The sequence below is a fragment of the Leptodactylus fuscus genome, unplaced genomic scaffold (assembly GCF_031893055.1).
Source record: "Leptodactylus fuscus isolate aLepFus1 unplaced genomic scaffold, aLepFus1.hap2 HAP2_SCAFFOLD_114, whole genome shotgun sequence".
Lineage (NCBI taxonomy): Eukaryota > Metazoa > Chordata > Amphibia > Anura > Leptodactylidae > Leptodactylus > Leptodactylus fuscus.
The window spans coordinates 209,836-217,293 of NW_027439967.1; positions in this window are offsets into that span (position 1 = coordinate 209,836).

A 7,458-nucleotide genomic window follows, 5' to 3' on the forward strand; every position below is an offset into this window, starting at 1 on the left:
GAAAACGAACCGTTTCATCACGACTGACCCAAATATTCCAAATTGTTCAGTTTCATTAGAAATGGCGATTCGTCTCACACATCTTCTTCGAGCTCCTACTGACCAAAAAATCAACAAAAAGAAGTGTGAGCCGTCAGAATGAGCAGAAAACGTCAGCAGGGGAAGACAAAAGGAGAAGACTGGTGCAAGTACTACCAATAGGAATCTGGAGTGTAACAAGCTCAGCAACACTACTTCCAGTCCTGACACCTCCTCCGTAGCCGCAATGTTGTCACACTTCCGGAGAATACAGACATCTTTGAAAGCAGTGAAACACAAATATTGACGCGGGGTTCACATTAGCATTCAAATTTGTGTTTGGGGGTCCCCTGAATGGAAATCTAGTCCGCTTAAAAAAAGTGGTTACCCTTGGAAAACCGTGAATAGACTATAATGGGGTCTGCCAGGATTTCACCGGAAAAGAACAGAAAAATGAGAGAAAAGCTCTGCTTGCAGGACCCCAGCGGAGAGCGGGCGCAGACGTGAGCCTGAGTCAGAGTTCTGTGGCTGGCATTTTCAGCTAGGAGACCGGGCACACACTGGCAGCGCGGCACAAATCATTCTTTAGTCTAATTCAGGGCCAGTTCAGATGTAGCAAGAACCACAAGCCATGAGGATGAGATTCGTCCAGGCCACTTTGTGAGGATCATCGGTCTGTGTGCAGGAAATCCTAGGGGCGTACCCAAGGGAACAGTTCACCAGCCTCGTGCTGACCATGGCCGCCCACTGCTTTGCTCAATAATATTACCCATCAGCACCAGGCAGAGGCGTAGCTGGAGGTTCAGCAACCCCTGTCTGTCATCCTTAGATGAATGGATCTGCCGCCTCTCCCGGCACCGCGCACAGGACGTCTGGGTCTCAGTGCAGGAGGTGGATGCTGTGACGTCATCGCGCCCACCAGTGCCGAGAGCAGAGAAATTCTATCTGTGGTCTCGGGGTCTTGTAGATCGCAGGACTCAGCTGGATTGTGATTGCAGGATGCAGACACCAATCTAGTTAGCAGTGTGTATTAGTGGCAGCCCATGGGAGGGCCCCACCATGTCATTGGGCCCGGGACAGCTGCCCCCTCCCCCCACTAGTAACATCACTGCCACCAGGACATCGGTAGCTCGTAGGCTACTGAGCCCTGCTGGTAACTAATGAGCAATTCCATTAATACCAACCAGCTGCGGATCTAGGGCCGAGCGAACCGGGCCCAGGTGTGGCCCCGACTCAGCACCGCACCTCTAATGAGGGTGGCAGCCCGGGCGATTTTTTTTTTCTTTATTTTACTTTTCTTTTTTCTTTGTACCAGCGCAGGAGAGGTGCCGCTCTGCGTGCGCTGGTTCAGACGTCTACGTATTAGTGTACGCTGATACTTAGACGTCTGACGAGAGAAGAGACTCGCAGAGGCAGCGGGAGCAGCAGCAGCGCGATCGGGAAGTATAATAACATTTTTTAGTTTTATTTACCAACCTCCCCGGACCTGATTACTGCCGCCCCCGCTTCCCCTTGTACTATAGGCCACGGAGGACGGCAGTGAATAGGCCCGGGCCAGGCCGCGATCCCACTGCCACTATTATTATACTCTTATACTCTTTTCAGACCCCCAAGTATAATAATCGGAGTCCCAGGGGAGGTGAGGGAACATAATAAACAGTGTTACTCACCCCTCTGGCATCCGATGTTACTCCTAGCATGCTTCGGCCGTATATGGTAATGCCCAGACGTCACGTGGTCTGGTATATTACAATATAGGCCCGAAGCCTGTGCTAGCAGTAACATATAGGTCCGAAGCCTGTGCTAGCAGTACCATATAGGCCCCGAAGCCTGTGCTAGTAGTACCATATAGGTCCGAAGCCTGTGCTAGCAGTACCATATAGGCCCCGAAGCCTGTGCTAGTAGTACCATATAGGCCCGAAGCCTGTGCTAGCAGTACCATATAGGCCCGAAGCCTGTGCTAGCAGTACCATATAGGCCCGAAGCCTGTGCTAGCGGTAACATATAGGCCCGAAGCCTGTGCTAGCAGTACCATATAGGTCCGAAGCCTGTGCTAGCAGTACCATATAGGCCCGAAGCCTGTGCTAGCAGTACCATATAGGCCCGAAGCCTGTGCTAGCAGTACCATATAGGCCCGAAGCCTGTGCTAGCAGTAACATATAGGTCCGAAGCCTGTGCTAGCAGTACCATATAGGCCCCGAAGCCTGTGCTAGTAGTACCATATAGGCCCGAAGCCTGTGCTAGCAGTACCATATAGGCCCCGAAGCCTGTGCTAGCAGTACCATATAGGCCCGAAGCCTGTGCTAGCAGTACCATATAGGCCCCGAAGCCTGTGCTAGCAGTACCATATGGGTCCGAAGCCTGTGCTAGCAGTACCATATAGGCCCCGAAGCCTGTGCTAGCAGTACCATATAGGTCCGAAGCCTGTGCTAGCAGTACCATATAGGCCCCGAAGCCTGTGCTAGCAGTACCATATAGGCCCGAAGCCTGTGCTAGCAGTACCATATAGGCCCGAAGCCTGTGCTAGCAGTACCATATAGGCCCGAAGCCTGTGCTAGCGGTAACATATAGGCCCGAAGCCTGTGCTAGCGGTAACATATAGGCCCGAAGCCTGTGCTAGCGGTACCATATAGGCCCGAAGCCTGTGCTAGCGGTACCATATAGGTCCGAAGCCTGTGCTAGCGGTACCATATAGGCCCGAAGCCTGTGCTAGCAGTACCATATAGGCCCGAAGCCTGTGCTAGCAGTACCATATAGGTCCGAAGCCTGTGCTAGCAGTACCATATAGGCCCAAAGCCTGTGCTAGCAGTAACATATAGGCCCGAAGCCTGTGCTAGCAGTACCATATAGGCCCGAAGCCTGTGCTAGCAGTACAATATAGGCCCGAAGCCTGTGCTAGCAGTACCATATAGGCCCGAAGCCTGTGCTAGCAGTACCATATAGGCCCGAAGCCTGTGCTAGCAGTACCATATAGGCCCAGTGCCTGCTAGGATTAAAGGGATTCTACCACTAAAGCAACATTTTTTCTAATTACCACATTGGAATAGCTTTAAGAAAGTCTATTCCTCTCCTACCTTTAGACGTGGTCTCCGCGGTGCTGTTCCTTAGAAATACCAGTTTTACCCGGTATGCAAATGGTTCTGCGCAGTAATGAGGGCGGGACCCAGTGCTCAAACGGCGATGGGAGCGTCCCCACTGCTGCCCGAGAGCTCACTCCAGCGCCGCCTCCATCTTCAGCTGCAACCGCCTCTTCTGTTCCGTCTCGGTCCAACTTCCAACGCCTGCGCAGTACACTACTGTATAGAAACTACAAGAGCAAGACCGGCCTCCCAAAACTGGCTGCCGGCCGGACCCCAGACTCCCCCGTTTCCCTGGGGTCCGGGTCCCCCAGACCCCCCTGGTAAGTGGGGCCCCGCCAAAGTCAATTGCCCAGGGCTCCGCACAGCCTGGATCCGCCACTGATTCCGATACAAGGACACAAGCACTTACTGGTTACTGGCGGGGCCGAGGGACTGACGTCTCAGGACTCACCGCACTCAGGACTCCTCAGTTATACTGTGTGTGGAGAGCTCCAATGCCCCCTCTCTGCGGAGGATCCTGCATGTGCATGCGCGGGTTCCTGGATAATACTCTGCTAGTTTATTACTTGGGATTTATCCTTGCACTGACTCACTGCTGGGCTGGTGCGTGTACACAGTGGCCAGTCTGAACAAGCAGAGCTGCAGTGTAAAACATGAGGGATAAGTCCATACTCTGCAGTTTCATCAGTAGATATTCTAGGATGTCCATACTGCCATATATACAAGGTCCATACTGCCCGGGACAATGGCAGCCTCTCAGGCATATGTATTATTAGTCAAGGAAGGCAGGGTGGGAGGAATGAGAGTGGTGATGCAACTACTCCCAGGGAACTGGTCTCGAGATGTGGTGATGACACACAAATGGCCGTGGTGCCCTGGAATTGGTTGGGGGTCATGGGGGACATTTCCCAAAAGATAAGAAAACCAGACTTGCACATCATTGGACTGCCCTCTGCTGCACGAGTCCGGAAGGGTCCTGCAACCAAAGAGCTGGTGTTCCCCTGTGGATGTGCTGAAGGATGAGGCTCCTGTTTGCTCCTCAGTGACAATGGTCGGCGCTTATCTGCACTCTCCCCCATGTTTCCAAAATTGACATCTCCATCTTCCTCTGGGGCAGCAGATCATTGCACATGTCTGATTTAGAGAAGCCGCCGCCAAGTCACCTCGCAGCTGCCGCCAACCCAAACCACCGACATTGCTATGGACAGACTCTCTAGGGGAGATAGGCAGCACCCGTGCGGTGCGGCAGCCACTCATTCCTTCCCCATATGGCGGTAGACATGCATGCTCAGATCAGATTTGGATGCTACTGGATAGATACAGCTCTATATTGACTTGAGATCTGCTTGTAGGATTTTGCTACTCGAGGCCCTGACATTCCCGGCTTGTTCAGTGTCTGCGCGGAGATTGCTCAGGTCAGTTGCATTCTGGGAAGTGCGACCTTCTCACTAGACCCAATATAGGATGTAGCTGGCTATACTGCAAGGTCTTAGCTGGGGATTTGTTGTATAAAGCAGCCTCATGATTTCAGCTCTGGAGTATAACACTGAGTGAATGAGACTCTATAATAACTGAAACATTGGCCAGGGCTGAATCTATTGTTTAATATGTCCCCACCCCCGATACCCTACAGGTGCTGCACAATGAGCCCCAAACAGCCCCGACAGGCAAGACAAGGGCTTGTGAAAGGGAAACTAACCAGCGATGTGGTGACATCACTACAACGTGATGACATCACTACATAGTACATGGTATCACCCCTGACCCCACATGCTGATGATCACGGAGTCCTCCATAGCGCTGCCATCCCGGGTCACGTACGCACATTCTATAGGAGCTATAGGGTGACATTACTCTGGCATTTCTGGGTCACACCCCTGCCATTTCTAGGAAAGGTTTTCTTGGCTGCGCCTGCCATTTCTCAGGAGGTGATGATGTCGTTTTCCTCCCTGAATGTATTAATGACTTAATTAAAAATAGTAATAAGTCCTCACACCCTCCAGTACTTCATATACTAGAGCTGCACCGTCTCCCACACTCCCTGTACACATGCCGGCTCAGATCCAACACATCGATGATAAGCAGACACCTCCTATATCTGCCGCCGCTTATCTCCAAAACAGCTGTGAAAATCCCCCTACCCGATTATTGTGTAAGAGTGACAAATATCCAGGGCCCAGTCATGTCAGCCAATCGGAGAGCAGTGGTGAATTAATCCCCCCCCCCCATTCCGCTCTGTTCCCGCACTAGTTATGGCGGTTTATTCCCTCCATCTTGCTCTTTTCCTGCTGTTATGAGCCCATGATGCTTGGCCTGGATTGGTTAGTTAACGGTTTTTGGCCCCTCAGTACCTGATCCTGGAGAAGCGAAGTCACTTACCTCCCCTGCACGTAGAGGCCAACTCAGAAAGTGGACTTACAGTGTTGGCCAAAAGTATCGCCCCCTGCAGTCCTGTCAGATAATCCTCGCTGTCCCCAGATAATGATTACACAGCACAAACTCTTATATAGTATATAAGTGACACAGGGTATATACAGTATAAGTATCGCCCCCTGCAGTCCTGTCAGATAATCCTCGGTGTCCCCCAGATAATGATTACACAGCACAGACTCTTATATAGTATATAAGTGACACAGGGTATATACAGTATACGTATCGCCCCCTGCAGTCCTGTCAGATAATCCTCGGTGTCCCCCAGATAATGATTACACAGCACAGACTCTTATATAGTATATAAGTGACACAGGGTATATACAGTATAAGTATCGCCCCCTGCAGTCCTGTCAGATAATCCTCGCTGTCCCCCAGATAATGATTACACAGCACAGACTCTTATATAGTATATAAGTGACACAGGGTATATACAGTATAAGTATCGCCCCCTGCAGTCCTGTCAGATAATCCTCGCTGTCCCCCAGATAATGATTACACAGCACAGACTCTTATATAGTATATAAGTGACACAGGGTATATACAGTATAAGTATCGCCCCCTGCAGTCCTGTCAGATAATCCTCGCTGTCCCCCAGATAATGATTACACAGCACAGACTCTTATATAGTATATAAGTGACACAGGGTATATACAGTATACGTATCGCCCCCTGCAGTCCTGTCAGATAATCCTCGCTGTCCCCCAGATAATGATTACACAGCACAGACTCTTATATAGTATATAAGTGACACAGGGTATATACAGTATAAGTATCGCCCCCTGCAGTCCTGTCAGATAATCCTCGCTGTCTCCCAGATAATGATTACACAGCACAGACTCTTATATAGTATATAAGTGACACAGGGTATATACAGTATAAGTATCGCCCCTGCAGTCCTGTCAGATAATCCTCGCTGTCCCCAGATAATGATTACACAGCACAGACTCTTATATAGTATATAAGTGACACAGGGTATATACAGTATAAGTATCGCCCCCTGCAGTCCTGTCAGATAATCCTCGCTGTCCCCCAGATAATGATTACACAGCACAGACTCTTATATAGTATATAAGTGACACAGGGTATATACAGTATAAGTATCGCCCCCTGCAGTCCTGTCAGATAATCCTCGCTGTCCCCAGATAATGATTACACAGCACAAACTCTTATATAGTATATAAGTGACACAGGGTATATACAGTATAAGTATCGCCCCCTGCAGTCCTGTCAGATAATCCTCGCTGTCCCCCAGATAATGATTACACAGCACAGACTCTTATATAGTATATAAGTGACACAGGGTATATACAGTATAAGTATCGCCCCCTGCAGTCCTGTCAGATAATCCTCGGTGTCCCCAGATAATGATTACACAGCACAGACTCTTATATAGTATATAAGTGACACAGGGTATATACAGTATAAGTATCGCCCCCTGCAGTCCTGTCAGATAATCCTCGCTGTCCCCAGATAATGATTACACAGCACAAACTCATATATAGTATATAAGTGACACAGGGTATATACAGTGTTAGAGTAGTTCTTTACCCATGTACTCATGGTATATTACTTTGTGTCTGTAATGGTTAGATAGCCATATTGTCTTCTGTATTTTCCCCAACAATTGCAGATGAGACATTCTGACATGACAGGATATGTGGGAGCATTGCAAAAGAATCTGCAGCAGATTCATGAGCGTGTTTTTAGTTCCATTCCAGATCCTAACTCAGTGGAAGGAGCCCATTCCCTCCAGCCAGGAGATTGGGTCACTGTAAGACGACACGTGAGGAGAACTCTGGATCCTCGATTTGATGGTCCCTTCCAAGTACAACTGACAACTCCTACTTCAGTCAAGCTGGAGGGTAAACTTACTTGGATTCACGCTTCACATTGCAAGAAGTTCCACAATCCATAAGTATTGTCTCAG